Source organism: Protopterus annectens, chromosome 15.part0 (assembly GCF_019279795.1).
Source record: "Protopterus annectens isolate FY-2018-M chromosome 15.part0, PAN1.0, whole genome shotgun sequence".
Lineage (NCBI taxonomy): Eukaryota > Metazoa > Chordata > Ceratodontiformes > Protopteridae > Protopterus > Protopterus annectens.
Genome location: NC_056749.1, coordinates 338,325,586 through 338,341,987, shown reverse-complemented (window position 1 = coordinate 338,341,987; position 16,402 = coordinate 338,325,586).

The window sequence follows — 16,402 nt, the reverse complement described above, 5'->3', positions numbered from 1 at the left end:
GTTTAAGCATGAGTATGAGTTTTGGATTAGTTGGTGTTTGTGTATGTGTTATGTGTATTTGTGTGTGAGCGAGTGTAGAATGCCATGGTGGGATTTTTTTTTTTTGTTGTTATGTGCGATCTCGGAGTTGGTATATATAAGTATAGGGTGTGGGGGGTTTGCTCCCAGCTTACATGTAGTGTAGGGTTGTGTGCTTTGGGTAGAATGGTGTGTGTGTTATGTGATGTATGTATGTTCGTGATTGTGTGATTCGTTATTGTGGCTTTCGGGATTGTGAATGGTTCGGCTTCATAGTTTCGCAATTCTGAAATTCGAGATTTCAGCATTTCGAGATTATGAAGTGAAACCATACATATATATATATATATATATATATATATATATATATATATATATATTTATATATATATGTATATATATATATATATATATATATATATATATATATATATACACACACACACACACACACATATGCAATGCAGTTAGATAAGCATATAGATATACATAATACATATACATATGCATTTGCATATATATATATATATATATATATATATACACACACACACACACACATACACACACACACACACACACACACACACACACACACACATCAACGTTAAATATATACATGCTTGTCAGCAGAAATGACAGAATTTTCTGTTTAGTCTCTCTGTAGTTTACAGCTAACATTCCATAGTGGCACACTCTCTGTATGTTTTCCTTCTCTCATTTGCATAAGCATTAATCAGTGGTATCCAAACAATTAGGGGTGTAGGTAGCTATTCTGGTGCCAAGTGCCGTCCTGTACTTTCTGGAAAAAAAAAACACTTCCTCATTTTAAATGATTGCACACAGCTTTCTACGCTTGTAGCAAGCAGCTGCTATAGTTTATGTGATGCGCACAGAGTGCTAAAGCTCATCTATTCAGATCGCAAAGGCAATGCTGGCATTTAATGGCAGTAATGCACTGAAGACTTATCGCTGACCCAAGCACTTTGCACCATGGGGTCCCATACTTTAGGTATGCTATTGCAACAAAATGTGCCACTAACTGATTCCATACTTCTGTTACCCTCTTGTTGAAATAATGCTTCCACTGGTCTACAGTTTAGTTTACAATTTTTATTTTAGATTGTGCTTCCTTTCATGATTAGTGTTATGAACCTGTCAGTCTAGATCATCTCCACTATCATTCATAGTTTCCAGTGAAAAGTCCATTTAACTTCCCTCATAATGCATTCCTGCCAGATCCCTTATTAACCTTGTGACTTTGTATTGTTTATTCTCTAACTATTTTTTCCTTGTACCTGCATTGTCTTCATAAGTGCACATAATGCAATATATACAATAGGTTACACTGGACTATCACACTGAAGAGTTCCAAAAGACCGACCCCATCCTTGCTGTTAATTCTACCTAGCATGCATCTGGGCACCTTGCTGATGTTAGCTACATCCTATTTCATCACCATTCCCAGAACACTGTCCTTGGTTGTCTGTATTATAGCCATCACAGAGATGTTGTATCTCATAGCAAATTGTGCTTTTCTTGGAAATGTCACTTGTCTTCTTATGTAGTTTTTTTTTTCCTTTTTCAAAACTGTCTCTTATCCATTTACTAACTTGACCACCATTTTGGTTTTAATTTGCAGAAAAGGTTAACTTATTCTGTATATCCTGTGATATATCCTAACCTAACATTCTTTAGACATCTGGTCTCCGCACTTGCTGCCTGTGGCACACCACTAGTTAGGTTCTGTTTTTCTCACTGTGCCCCCTTTTACTTCTACTACAATTGTTGTGTTCTTCCTCCAAATTACACTTTTAGCAATCTGAATAGTCTCATTGCATCTCTGGCCTTAAACAATTGCTGAGTAGGCTTTTTTGCAGGAATGAGATAAATGCCTTACTAATTTAGGATAGACAGTGCTCACCAGAACACTTGTAATCCTGTCATAAAAGTGAACCATACTGCACTTACAGCAGTCTTTGCTTACAAATCGCTGTTAATGCCTATTGGTCATACTCCATGTGTTTCACCAGTCTTTGGTCATACTCCAGGTGTTTCACCAGTCTTTCGTATAGAGTACTGTGCTGCATGGTGTGGGTTTGCTCATGTCTGCTTCTCAGGGTTGATCTTGCTGTCTCCTTTGTGAAGATGCAACACTATGGACGTTTTCCACTCTTGTGTTATCTCCTCCCTGTGCAGCTGTCTGTTGAATACATGTATCAAAGGTTTTATGAGTATCTTGTTAGATATATTTAGGATTTTCAAATGGGATTCTAGGATCGATCCCTTCATCTTGATGTCAGTTGCCATCCATTCTGTTACCAAAAATCGCTTTCCCTATTTATCCATCATGAAGACTCACACAAATACTTTATTCAATACTTCATCTTGATTTGTGACATTTGTTAATTGTCTTCTTTTACTAAGATAAAAACTAATTTATTGACGATTACACATTTATTGAATTTTTATTGTTAAACTGGAAGGATTTATTTTTTGGACAATATGGAGGCACCAAATGAGTTATATTTGAAAGATTTAGTAGATTATTGTTACCTCAGATAGTGTAATAAATACCTCATACCCATAGAAAACGCACACACACTACGTATGTCCAGAATGCTGAACCTATACTATCATCAGCACCAGAGGCTCCATCCTATAAACATACACATGTACTCATCCCTTCTTGCATACTTTGTGGTCATTAAGAATACATCTCCCATAAGCTCAACAAAAAGCCCCAATATCATACCTGTTACTACACAGACCACCCATGCCTTCCATTGTCCACAAAAATACACATTTACAGTCACTACAACATGACAACATGGACACTTCAGAATAAAAAAATACCCACCAGTAAAATAAATAAGTAGCTAAATAAATAACTTGAAAGCCCCTAAAGCAGACACTGATTTTACAGCCTTCAAAACATCCTAGAAATTGCAGATGCTGTTGTATGTAAGGCAGAATCATACCTCACTGGATTTTTCAATGAGTTTGTGAGTGGTGCAGCTAGATGCTAGAATCTCTCACATGGGATAAAAATTAATGATGCTATTTTCAACATCATCATTGTTCATATCAGTGTAACCAATCTAAAACTGTCATTCACACATTTGCCCTCCTTAATGTCAGCCCAGTTTTTGTGCAGTCAAATGTAAAGGGAATACTGAACATCCCAGTAATAACAAATACATATTTTTTTTTCTATAAACTCTTTACAAATAACATATTCCTCAAGTATGGTGTGTTGATTTAATTCCTGCTCATGTCCTGTGATGTTTTGCTGTTATTCTTCCAGCATGGATTGATGTAGTCAGTTGTATCCCAATATTTATTTATTTTACATTTGTTTACCAGGAAGATCCATCTTGGAACAAAGACCCATTTTCAGCGGAGGCCCTAGGAGAAAAACCTCAAAATGAAATGTACAAATAATCATATATACCAGTAATATAACCATATTCAAAACAGTAACATTCCATATATTTTAACATAGGCAGAGATAAAGTTACACCATATAGTTTCTAGCCGATATACGACAGTGGCATTATTTAGACCATAGAGCAGTAGTAGCTTATCAGATACATGCAGTGATTTCACATAGGGAGTAAACATATTCCTTGTAGAGTATTACCCAATGTAAGGAGTAAAAAGATCAGTGTTTAGACTCAACAGCGGTAAAGATATGTAAGAAAGTGAACAGAGGGGGGAGACAGAACTTCTGGTGTCAATTCATGCTAGTAATTAGAGGGAGGGGACAGAAAACTGGAAGAAAGATGAAATAAGATAGTATAACCTGGTAGAGATAGTATATACAGCCTGGGTTTGCACAGGAGCACATCCAGTTGTTGATGAGGTAGTACACTCCAAAGTTTAGATATGTGGTTAGAGAAGAAAAAATCCCCAAAGCCTTTGTTAGATTTGGTAACTGTTAGCAGACCTTCGTTGGTGGATCTTAATGTTCTAGAGCTAGAGTAAGTTTGAACAAGGTATTTGAGAGAGACAGCTATTTAGATGGTTCAGTATGTAGTGTATGGAAGTGAGTTGGTTATAGGTCAGAAGATTGGGTAGTTCTAGCCATTTTAGATACCACAGTGCATTGCAGTAGTGTGATCTGTAAGGGAGGTTGTTGTAGCAGGACTCCAGTTTGTTCAACTCTTATTATTTTCTGAGGTTTGTAAATATAGGTGAAGCATAAGGGAGGGTGGGAAGCAGGTGGGTTCTGGATATGGCTTTATGACTTGTCTGACTGCATCAGTTAGGAAATGTTTGATCCTAGAGAGAGCCTAGTTTGATATGTACCTTTTTAATAGTTATGGCCAGGTGCTTGTCAAACCTCCGGTTATTGCCAATGGTCACTCCTAGGAGCTTAGTATAATCTACTGGTTTTATTATTGTATTGGAAGAGAGGATGGTGAAGGGAGGATGCTGCCTGTGTGTTTTGTTACTAGTAATGAGTATAGACTTAGTTTTATTTGGGTTGAGAACAAGTTGAGCATCAGGAAGGTAACTTTCAGTGTCATTGAAGGCTTGTTGGGTTGTTTGAAGGAATGAAGAGATAGAGATTGAGGGTGCTGAGAAAATTAGGGAGGAATCATCAGTATATTGAATAATTGTTGCATATTGAGTGGCTGTGGATAATTTATTTGTAAATTTAGAGAATAGTATTGGACCAGGTATTTACCCTTGTGGTACCCTGACTGAGACAGTTATCAGGGGCGGTAATTCATTATTCCATTTGACTCTTTGTTGGCAGTCTGATAAATAGTTAATAGATTATAACAGGGTGGAATTAGATTTAGGGAGGCTAGTTCATTGAGAAGTGTCTGGTGAGAGTGTCAGAAGCTTTTGACATATCCAGAAAGATAGAGGAGAAAAGGTGAATTGAATTAGTGTAGTTAACAAGGGCTGTAGTGGTGCTGTGTTTAGGCTTAAACCAATGTTGGGAAGGGGATAGTAGGTTAGTATGTTGAAGACATTGTAGTAATTGTGTGGGAACACATTTTTCAAGGAACTTGGCAAAAAGGAGGGAGAATAGCTATCGGCCTATTGTTGCTGAGTTCAGTGGATGTCCCACCTTTGGGTAGTGGGATTATATGAGAGGTTTTAGAGTTTTGGGATGTATTGTTCTTTAATGGACTGGTTAATAATGATAGAAACTGGTAAGAAAATCACATATGTTCATAGGTAGGTACTAGGCTATCTGCCCAAAGGCATTTATAAGCCTAGCTGGAATGTGTTGCCTTTCGCCACCCCCTTAGATTAGTTCCCTGTGCACCTGTCCAGCAGAGCCACTGAAGTGATCTCAGGGGTAAACTTTCTGTTTCCCATCCACTCGTCAAGGTTTCTCTTGGAGTGTTAGTGAGGAGCTCTGCCTAATGTAGATTAGAATCTTGTTCCAGAGCATGGGGAAGTCTCTGGGACAGGAATCTGTCCCTCCAGCATGCCCTATTTATTGTTGTGGTGAGGTTTAGATCCCTAGAGTGTGTGGCATGAGGGGATATGGTTTTCTTTAGGTGGAGCATATCCATCAATTCTGGGTTGGACATGGCCTTGTATGTCAGGCAGAGATCACCTCTGAGTAGGCAGTATACAACTGAGTACAGCTGGAGTTTCTTCAGTCGAGTTGCATAGGGCATCTGTTTGAGGTCAGTGATCCTCTTGGTGAGGTACTTTTATGGTCTTTCCAGTTGTTGCAGGTGTCTTGTAAGGTACATCCCAAATGGGGCGTTGTACTCTATGATGGGTCTGATATGTGATGCGTAGAGGGGCACAATGACCTCTTTTGATCTAGACGCAAACCCTTTTGTGATTAGGTGGGCCACATAGAAGGATTTTCTAACCACTTTGGCAATGTGATTATCAAAGGAGAGATTACTATCTACTTGAGTCCCCAGATCCTTTATTACATCTTCCATATTTAGGGGGCTACCACCTATGTGGTAGTTTGTGGGTACTTTGTTTTTTCCAAAGGGGATGACTTTGCTCTTTTTGGCATTTTGCTTGAGGCCATGGTTTTGACACCAGACATCTGTCTCAGTGAGACCCTTTTGGAAGATGTCTGCATCAGCCAGAGAGTCAGTTATAGCCCCTAGTTTGCAGTCGTCTGTGAACTTGGTCATCCATAGTCCTCCTGTGCTTGCCTGTACCTCTGAGAAGTATATGCCATACAGGAGGGGTCCTAGTAGTGAGCCCTGGGGAATGCCACTTGTAACCAGTTTAGAGTCAGACCTAGCTCCCACAACTCTTACCATGTGGGTTCTGTCCGTGAGCCAGTTGGCAACCCATCTCGTGATGTAGGGGTTTATGTTCAGGCTGGTGAGCTTGTCTATAATACCCGCATGGGGAATGGTGTTGAAGGCCTTTGCAAGGTCTAGGCAGGTTGTGTGGACCACCTTTCCCTCATCTGTAGCCTTGGTAACTGTCTCAAAGAAGTCCACCAGGTTTAGGAGGCATGATTTACCCTTAACAAAGCCGAACTGGATAAGGCCCAGTGTTTGGAGGTTCCCAATGTATCTGTTAATGAGATCCATGATGATGCACTCCATAGCCTTGCAGACCAAGCTAGTCAGGCTTATAGGGTGATAGTTTCCGGGGTCTGTTATGGGTCCACCTTTGTGGAGCAGAATAATCATTGCTGTGTGCTACTCTATGGGCATGTAGCCTGTGGAGAGGCTGAGTTTGAAAAGTGTGTTTAGGTGATGGGTTAGTTCATCTTTGAGCTCATGTAGGATGCAGCCTGGGATACCGTCCAGTCCCATTGATGCTGCATTTTTGGCTTTGGAGAGGGCTGTTTTATCCTGAGTGTCTGTGATTTCAGGGGCACTACATTCTTCTGGTATGGTTATGGGCCCTTTTGGGGGTGAAGTTTGCAGTGAACTTATTTGCCAGGATGTTGGCAATATTGGTCTGTTCAGTGTATTTTGTGGCATTCTGCACCAACTCAAAGTAGATCTGAGAATTGCCACTTAGATTTTTGACATAGCTAAAGAATGCCTTGTGGTTATCTTTGGAGTCCTTGGCAATTTTTCTTTCGAAGCTAGCCTTGGAGGATTTTATGAGGGATCATAGTTTCTTGCTGATACTGATCAGGGAGGTCTTCCCTTCTTGGGATTTTACTCTTTTCTGTAGTAGTTTCCTTCTCCTATTGTATAGCTTGTTTATGACAGGGGTCCACCAGACTTGTTTCCTTTTCTTGGAGGAGTGAGTCTTGGTTTTGCTTGGGATAGCACAATCCATGCATTCTTGTAGTTGCCTGTAGAGTGCATTAGTAAAGGATTTTGCAGCTTGGGCAGCGTTATCCTTTAGCATGGGAGATTTGAAACTTTCCACCTCAGTCTTAAGTAATGTGAAGTTTGTTTTTAAAAAGTTTTTCTCGGTGGTTTCTTTGACCGGGTGTGCAGGTGGAATGTGGATATCCAGAGTGATTAGTTTATGGTCAGATCTAACCAGCGAGGGGTGGACCTCCAGTGTGGAACATTGGTCACCCATGTTAGTGATGACCAGGTCGAATATGTTGTCACCTCTGGTGGGGGTGTTGACCAGTTTACATCTGATGCAATTTTCAGATAATCACTGGGAAGCTTATTTGCAACAAGGGTTTTGAGTTTAAATTTAGAAAGAATTTCTTAGTGGTGTTGGTTTGTATAAACTTAATTGAGAAGGAGTTGAGTGAATGAGTGATAGGATAGTTTTGATAAAATTGGAGTTGAACTGTGAAGCAATATTATCAGTGGTATTGGTAGAGGTTGGAGCACGGGTTGTGGTTTGTCCAGGCTTCAGCAGGTAGTTAATGGCTTGCCAGAATTTCTGTGGGTTATTCTGATGTTTAATTTGAGGGATAGTGTAGTACACTTTTGTCATGTTTAATTTTTTTTTAACTAGATTACAGGGCTCTCAGTAGTTATGTAGTGATGTTTCATTTTTTGTGTCATGGTAATACCACCAGGCTCTATCTCTTTATTTAAGGAGTTTTTTTTATTTCGATTGTGAGCCAAGAAGTAGGTTTAGATTTAGTACGAATTTTTCTGAGGGGAGCTAGCTGATTTAGGATATTAATAAATTTATCATTAAAGTATTGGACAGCCATGTCAAGATAGAGGTGTTTGATTGGAGACCAGTCCCATTTTTGCAAAAGGATTTTAAATACTTCAGTTGAGAATTTTCTTTTATTACGTATGTATTTATAAGTAATATTTTTGTCTGGGAGGTTGAATACTTTATCGAATTAGGTAGGTAAGTCTGTGATCACTTAGACTGTCTGGGGGACAATCTGATTGATAGTAGTGGAAGGGTGCATTTGTAAGAGTCCAGTCTATTATAGACTGTTTATTATTGTGTTTGTCAATCCTGGTTGGAGTTTCTAACATTTGGCAGTACCCCTGTAGATGTATGAAATTAGACAGATTGTTGTGAATGCAGGTATTCCATTCTATGTTAAAATCTCCAATTATTATGGTTTCCTGCTTATATGTTGATGAATGCCAGTAAAATAGGTCTTTGATGAAGGTTGGGTTATTTCTGTGGGGGGGGGGGGGTATAGACTGCTATGATAATTATGTGTTTGTTAGAGTTGATTTGGAGGTGTTACATTAAGATTTCAAAAATTTTGGGGGCTGCGTGGTTACAAGGTAGTCTTTCCAGTTGAAGGTTATTCTGCACATCCTATGGATGTTGTAATTATGGATTAGTATCTCTGTGTCTTGTATGTGTGGCTTTAACCAGGCTTCTGTTAGTATTGCAATATCCGGTCTATATTGGGTACGGATAACATGAAATTCAGAGTTTTTGTTCAAAATGCTTTTAAGTTTCATATTCTTGATGAGGAGATCTGAATTGATAATCTGTATACTGGTGAAGTTTGAGGTGAATGGGATGTTAGAGCCTAGTAGATCATGTTGTATGGGGAGAGGGCCTGGGTTGGGATGCATAGGTTCATTCATAGATTGATTAAGCTGCTAACCTGAGACACATTACATTGAGCCAGCCAATTATATCAGAGGAGACAAACCCTGCCTTCTCTGTTTGTAAGGCAAACACCTTAACCATTAGGCCACCCTCCCAACCACTTTGTTTAATTTGTAGTGAGGTGATTAAGTTTGATTATGAGTTTAGTATAATTTGTGTAATGGGTTTGGTGTATGATTTGTTTGAACATATTTATGAGAAAAATTCAGTAGCTGAGTAGTCATGTATTTGTGGAGTAATTCTATAATTGGTTGTTGGGTTTTGTGGGAGGGTAGAGTATGGGATGGTGGGGGTGAATTATGGTTTTGTTGATTTGGTAATGTGAGAAGTTAAAATGCAATGAGTAACCTGGATAGTACTGAATGTTAGTAAGATATTGTTATTTTTAATTAGAATACTGCAGTATTGGTCTGGCTTGAGTAGCTGGAGTTATGAGGGATAATATGTAGATAGGATGCTAGTGTGATATTAATAAAAATATATTGAGAGATGGATTATATGGATGTGGAGGCTGTAGCTAATAGAAGAAGGGGTGTGGTCTGGATAGGTTTAAATTTAAAGGTAGTTTGGGCAGTTGGGATTTGGGACAGGGCAGGGGAGAGAAGTGAGCTTGGAGGGCAAATATATTTAAAATGCTTGCTATGGGGCCAGTTAAAATTGGGAGCACAGTAATAGAGTATATAAGATTATATACACAACATTAAAGAATATAAGCTTAAGAGAAATAGAAGCAGTAGTTTTTTAACCACATCAAATGCATTACATTATATTATCAACTTCATTTACAAAAGAAATGACATGTCCATGCATGGATGAACATTAGACACTGCATGTGGCCTATGAATCTTTCTTTAGCATTCTTCCTATCTTTACTTTAAACGGATGTCTTCAGCACAAAATCAGTAATACACTCCTTTTTCTAGGTTTTACCTCTCACCTCTTTAATTCTGTTATGCACTATATATAAATATCCTGAATTCAACAGTTATAACATTAAACACCCCACTATTTCCTCCTGAACCTTTAACTACTCCCTCATTTTTTCTTATTTCCCCCTTATTATCTCTACTGTTATTCCCCATGGAGTTCTGATTCTTAGTTTCATTTTTATTTATACCATTTCTCCTCCACCTCCTTATTATCGTCTTTTCTTTTTGCTTTTCTCCATTTATTGATTGCTTAATTTTTCCCATCTAAGCCACTTCTTCCTAAGCCATCTTCACCTATCCCTTGACTCGCTCTTCTTTCTTCCTCTGCTAATTAGCCCATCATTCATTGCATATCTTCTAGTGATAGAAGATGCTGCATTTTCCATTTTTTTTCACTTTCTTCCCCACTATCATTACTAATCCCCTCACCTCTTTACTATCTCTTGTCACCGTATCTTCGTATGCTAGCAAGAACTGGCTCTGTGTTATTTCCCCTCACCCTGGAAACAAATCCTTCATCATCTGTTGCAGTTGCCCTTTAAAACTTCTTCACATCTCTCAAAACCAAAAGATGTTACCAAGTGCCTCTTCCTTCCTTACACCACCAGTAAATCCTGTCTACCCCTATGAACATCATGGCTATTTTGTCTAATGTATAAAATTGCTTATGTAGACACTTCAAGAGAATACTTTACATCTTCTTGGCTTAGTCACAAGTATTGGTAATTTTAACATATACCCACGTTCTTCCTTCTTTACTATATAATTTAACTCCATTTTCCAACCTAGTCTCCCCACTTCCATTCCATCTGTCCTCAGCCAGTCATCATATTCCTATCATTAATAGTCCTTCAGATGTTTTTTTCACAACTCTTCCGTTGCCTATTGCCCCAATTACATCTGTTATCTCTACATCTTCCCTGCTGCGTTATTCCATTTTCTTCCATCTGGTCCTAACTTCCTCATATTCCAGTGTTGGAACATACCATAGGTCATATTCACGTTTCAGATCTTCGCAGGTTTTCATCTTCTCTACTACTATCTGAGGTCAGTATTTTACCCTCCTTTGTCTTTTGCTCCATCTCCATATTGAGCAGAGATGATCATACCAGTCACAGCATAAAGAAGAGCAATTTGTTAACAAAAATGTAAGCATTTTCATGGTTAAGATGCTTCTTTAGACACTGAAGCGCACACAGAAAACTTACAATAGTGCTGAATATTTAAAAAAATGATGTTCTGAACTGTGGTAACCAAAAAGAACAACAGAAAACCACAAAAATGCATAGTTGTAAGTTTGTTTTAACATTCTTTCCAGCTATATATTTTTGTGGTTTTCATGGCGTGCCGAATATTTCTGTGTGATATTTGCTTAATCCCTTTCTCACAGCGAACCATGTATGCTTACACACAGCGCAACAACATTTCCAAATGTAATTATTAATTTGTCTGCGGTCTGCGCACTTTTTGAGAGCAGGGGACTTTTCTTTTCAATCTAAAGGTTTTTCATTTATTCATTTGAGGGCATCTGAAATAGCTGATACAAGTGTGAGCTGACATTTATTTTTAAGAAATCGTGCATTGAAGTGTTTGATTAAAGGGAACCTGGTTGAGACTGCTATCCCCTTAAAAAAAATAAGTAATTTTACTCAAGTTAATCCACCATTAGTAGAAGCGTTTCTTAATGTGTGCTTGTGATATATCTATGAGTTATTTTTTAAATAGCAAATAGCTGTTTTTTATGAACAGAAAACAGACATAGTAACCTTACCAATGTTGAGAAAGTAGCTCTTTCTCAGCTGAAATTGACTGAAAAAACAGAAATTACTTCCTCTTCTTCTTTCGGCTTTTCTTGGTTAGGGGTTGCCACAGCGGAACTCTGGTCCGCTAGTGATTGGCAGTAGATTTTTACCATGCCGAGGTGCCAGCTTGACGCCCAACTTTCAACGAAGGCACGCCCATTCTACGCATGTCTTTTGAACGCCACTCAACCGTGGGGGGACATGCAGACCCCACACAGTAGGTGCTTCAGCTGAGAATCGAACGGGAGAACCTCTTGCTGTGAGGCAACAACGCTACCGCTGCACCTCCGTGGCGCTTTTGACAGAAATTACTAGTGCGGATAAAAGGGGTGCTATTTTTGTTTTGGATCATTGTTTTTACCTCAAACTAATGATGTCTTTATTTAATGATTCTGAAACCCGTAAACCTATTTTAAAATTTCAAACACATACTTTAGATGTTGAAGTCAAGGCTCAGATATATGACTTGAGTGGTTTAATCTCTCATGAATTGTTTGAATGTTTTTGTGTGTTGCACCCAGTTATAACGTTATTACATGGACTACCTAAAGCTCATAAGCATTACTTTAATCCTCCTGTGGGACCAGTTGTAGCTGGTCAAGGTTGTATTACTGAACTTTTATCTATTTTTGTTCAAAAGAGGTTAAGAACTTAGGTTGATTGAGAAACAACTGGTTATGTAGCTTTAAACATTTTCTCAATGATCTATATAAGAATTGCCATTAGTCTTCTATTTGGGGAAAGTGTTAACAAACTCCTCTCTCCTTCCCACCGTGACAACCCACCACTGAACCAATAATCAAGGAGCCTCAGTCCTCACCACTGGCAGCAGTGGGGGACGTACACTGAGAGGATTACAAGGTACACATACAGTATTTCCAGATGCAGATCTCTGCATCAAGTACAATTTTCCTAAAGAGCACACACAGACCACAGTCAGTCCTGGGCTGGTTTGTCCATCTTTCTCCAGATCCCCATTAAGGCTACCCACTAGCACAGCTATAGAGGTGAGATCTCAGCTGAGTGGCAAGCCAAGCCCTCTTTGGCTAATATTAATACAATTTCTAGTTTGACCACGAGCAAGGCTATTAGGAGTGGCCTGCACAGTGTCACCAAATAAATATGCAAGTACTCTCAGTAGTTAAATATCTCTAGACAGATCAATCACAATGAAAGGTTTAAATATATTTAATAATAAATTATAAAACAAAAAGTACTCTGTATATATTCACAATGATATCAGAGTTCAAAACCATGGGAAATATTAAAAAAAAACCCATTACAGGACAGTCTCAAATAAATAAAGAAAAACATATAAACTATGCTTCTCTATATTCATGACTGAATCTAAGAGAATTACTATACCCTAGTTAACTTACTTAAGAGCAAGGAAAATGTAGTGAATGGATCTTTTAGTTGTTGTCAGGTCCAAGACAGAATACACAATGCTGTTTCTCTCTAAGAGACCACTCAGATTAATATCTCAAATATTACTGCTGGGATATCTTGAAGAATGACATCATTTGTTGTCATTTGACTATCCCAGGTGAAACTGCCACTACTATAAGCCAGCAGTATTTAGCATATACCTTTGAAAATACACAGACCTCAGATCTTTGGCAGATGCTGGAAGTCATAAAACAATTGTATTTCTTCATGCTTTAAGGAATTGTAATTACTTCACACTAAAGAAAATACAGAAAACTAGTTGTCAACATTGAGTCTCCTTGCTGCCATAAATTAATTTAATTTCAGTTATTTATCTGAAATTTACTAGACTTTGGTTAACTTCCTGTATCCCAGTTTACACTTTTAAACTATATACATTTAAACAGTTGCAGTAGTGCATGTACATTTCTGTTCTTTTCCAGTAGGGCACACTGTGGATCCATTTTAAACATAAGCATTTTGCAAATGCCTTTCTCAACACACATTTGTACAGACAAGTTTTATATACACATAATATACAGTTCTCATACAGTTGTAACACAAGCATCTTATATAAATCATCTTGATATTCACAACTGACATATAATTATTTACAAAATTCCAGATAGTTAGGTTACCAGTATCTCCCTTCATCACACCCACATCTTTAGCTCTGATGTGAATGGTGTGAATACCCACCTCTTCTTTCTTGTTTCAAAAGAAAAGGGTTGATTTGCAGACCCTCTATCTCCATCTGCCATCAACTTCTTTATTGGCTCCCACAGACATCTTATTACTTTCTCTTTGAGTTCAAATGTTAGAAAGTGAACCATCAGTATTCCCTCCAGCTATGCTGACCTCTCAGTGTGATGACCCCATTCTTTCGCTATTTCCACCTCCAGCAGATCCCTCTGTTGGGTCTAAAGACTTATAGTTGCTCTCATACAGTTCTCATCCTTGTATGTTTCTAGCATACCATCAATTTTATATTCTTCCTCCTGACCCTGTGTTCCAGGTCTATTACATTTCTTCTTTATGCAGTCCTAGTGAGCTTTTGTGGCCTCTGCACTGGCCTAATCATACCTCTTAAAGCAAGAAATCTGGACAAAGGCACAAATAATGGGGGGGGGGCCCAAAAAATATGGATACTTTTTAAATATTCCTCTTACAAATTTAGAAAGTTGATAGAATAACAAGAATATGAAGTCTGAAATGCAAATGTGTGCCATTATTTTTGACATCATTCTTCAATAATGTGCCAGTGATTTGCCAGAAAACCCCAATTTTTATGAGAAATAGATGAAAAATATATGAGAAAAATCTGGACATTCTGTGAAAATCTGAACAACTGAGTAGTAGTGTACATTCATTAAGATCTTTGATATTAGCTTCTGCATTTGATACCAGTAACACAAAAATATAAAGGTAAATAAAAGCAATGGTGAAATTTCAAAATGAATGTGGCATACAGCAACAAAGTTAATTATTTCACAGTTTTCATCATTAGGAAATGTCTACTTTGGTTCTGTGTAAAACGTTTTGCATAGAACATACTCATAACTCTAGAGGAGGTAACACCAGAATGATGAATTTAGTATTAAAATAAATATCAAAACCAACAACAGCTGGCACTCATAAGTTGTACAACACCTTCTACTCCTAGCATAACAAGCCATTTGTCAACTTCCTTCATACTTCTGAAAAAAAAAGGAAGCAGAAATTATGAATATGAGATTTATCCTATCGGAGTTCTTGAAGGGTAATAGGTTCATAAGTTCACAAGTGTGTACTAGGCTAATGGCCCTGGAACCTTTACAAGCCTAGCCCATAGGATTACCCTGCCATCGTGCCACCCAACCTTAGCTACCAGTGCCTCTGTTGAGTAGAGCCACTGGAGTGGTCCCTGGGGTGAATTTTCTATTTCCCCATCCACTCATCAAGATTCCTCTTGAAGAGGGCCAGTCTGGCGCTCCGCTTTACATGTATGGGAAGTCTGTTCCATAGCATGGGCAGTCTCTGGGTTATGAACCTGCCCCTTCAGCTTGTTCTGTTGATTGTGGTAATGAGGTTGAGGTCTCTGGAGCATGTAGTGTAGAGGGATTGAGATTTCTTTAGATGTAGCATTTCTAACAGAGCTGGGTTAGACATGGCTTTGCAAGTCAAGCAGAGATCACCTCTAAGTAGGCAATATGAGGCAGAGAATAGCTGGAGTTTTTTGAGTTTGTCCATATAGGACAAGTGTTTAAGGCCCAGTATCCACTTTGTGAGGTACTTTTGCGGCCTCTCCAGTTGTTGCATGTGTCTAGTAAGGTACATGTCAAATGGGGCATTGTACTCAATGATTGGCATAATGAGGGAAGAGTAGAGGGAGACAATGACCTCTTTCTTCCTGGATACAAAACCCTTAGTAATGATATGTGCCACACAGAAGGACTTTCTGACCACAGTGGCAGTATGGTGGTCAAAAGAGAGGTTGCTGTCAACCTGTGTTCTCCGATCTCTTATAACACCTTCTGTGTTCAGTGGACTACCATCAATGTGGTAATTCATGGGAACTGGGTTTTTCCCAAAGGGGATGATGACCCATTTTTTGGCATTGAGCTTAAGGCCATGGTTCTGACACCAGTCGTTGGTCTCAGTGAGGCCTTTCTCTAGGATGTCAACATCACTTGGGGGGTTAATTATGGCTCCCAACTTGCACTAGTCTGCGAACTTTGTCTGCCAGAGTCCCTTCGTGTTGGTCTGGACTTCAGAGAAGTAGATACCAAACAGGAGAGGACACAGAACTGAACCCTGTGGGACTCCACTCGTTACTGGTAGGCAGTCTGACTTGGAGTCATCTACTTTCACACCGTGGGCTCTATCTGTGAGCCAGTTTGCAACCCACTTTGTGATATAGGGGTTGATGCCTAGCTTAGTGAGGTTTTCTACGATTCCTGAGTGGGGAATGGTATCATTGGCCAGATCAAGCTAGGCTGTATAAATCGCCTTGCTTTCATCCACAGCTCTGGTGACTGACTCAAAGAAGTCGACCAAGTTGAGTAGGCATGATCTACCCTTCACAAAACCAAACTGTGTGGGATCCAATGTTTGAAGATTCCCTATATCCTGTTTATTAGGTCCACAATGATGCATTCCATAGCTTTGCATATCAGACTCATCAGGCTAATGGGGCAATAGTTCCCAGGGTCTGTAGTTGCTCCTCCTTTGTGGAGAGAGATGACTGTAGCAGTGCACCATTCAGTAGGA